Source organism: Ciona intestinalis, chromosome 7, assembly GCF_000224145.3.
Source record: "Ciona intestinalis chromosome 7, KH, whole genome shotgun sequence".
Taxonomy (NCBI): Eukaryota; Metazoa; Chordata; class Ascidiacea; order Phlebobranchia; family Cionidae; genus Ciona; species Ciona intestinalis.
The window spans coordinates 5,125,057-5,126,174 of NC_020172.2; the positions used below are offsets into that span (position 1 = coordinate 5,125,057).

The 1,118-nt window shown below is 36.9% G+C and overlaps 1 protein-coding gene across 2 annotated transcripts in view; it reads right to left on the minus strand.

Moving 5' to 3' along the window:
* Positions 1-1,118, minus strand: part of LOC100179717 — a 4,730-nt gene that overhangs the window by 2,070 nt on the left and 1,542 nt on the right. The gene's annotated exons all lie outside the window — the stretch shown is intronic.

Genomic DNA, 1,118 nt, shown 5'->3' on the forward strand with positions numbered 1-1,118 from the left:
TTATAACACGGGTGTTCTGTTTCATGCACCTCACGCCAGCTCACGAGTTACCATGTATAATATGCAACGGAAAAAAGCACGAAATTTTGTCTGAGTAATGAATGCACTAGTGTGACTTATGACCTTGCGTTAGACAGAGTTGAAATGCAGACATTCTACGTCATGATTACGTCTAGTCACATTGTGTCGTCACAGTAACATGACCTTTTTTGTGACATTTCCCCGACAGCGCACCATAAAGTTAAATCTATTTATAGCAACGGGAATAACACGTTTGTTGGGGTTTAGTTTAAACGCATATTTTAACTAGAAATCTGTCTGCAAACGTCACAAACAAACAATTCTTAGTATTCTGGAATTTTTTAAATTGGCAAACTTTAAAATCTGGGGAATCCCCGTTTTCATAGACATCGCAAGTTTATGTCATAGAAACTTTACATCAGAGTCGTATAAACACCGAGTAGTCCAACTGCCGTCTTTGTGTGTTCAAAATAGAGCAAAAGCGGTGACTTTCGCAATGAGTTTAAACGAACTTGTTGAGTTCTATTTGCGATTTCCTTTTGTGAGAAGGCGTAAAACAGCTTCTATTTACCTTACCAAACATTGTTTTGAAAAAATATATAAATTTACCCCCATTAAATGACTAAAATGTCACAAATCAACCGCTTCTAATTCCATTTTTTGACTTTTTTTGACACAGAAAACAAATAACACATGTTTTTTACATTTTTCAACCTTTAAATTTGTTTTTAGGCCCAAGATTTTCTGTAATTTACCGAAAAACATGGATTTTCCCTATACCTACTGTGTTATTTTGGACCCAAATTGCCGTTCAATTGGTAGATAGTAGTACTGAGTGGCAAATCCACCCTGTGGAGCATGTTAGTGACGTCATAATGTTCATACTTATTAGTAGGTTATATACCGCTCTTTCGATCTGTTTATTATCGTCGGCTCTGTGGTGTAACGGTTAGCGTGCCATCTTTTACTCTCTTTGTTTCGTACTTACTGTGTTCGAGTCCCGCACAGTGCAATACGTTTTTTTTTAAGTTTTTTTTGTGTGATTAGCACGAGTTAGGGGTTAGGGGTTAGGGATTAGGGATTAGGGATTAGGGATT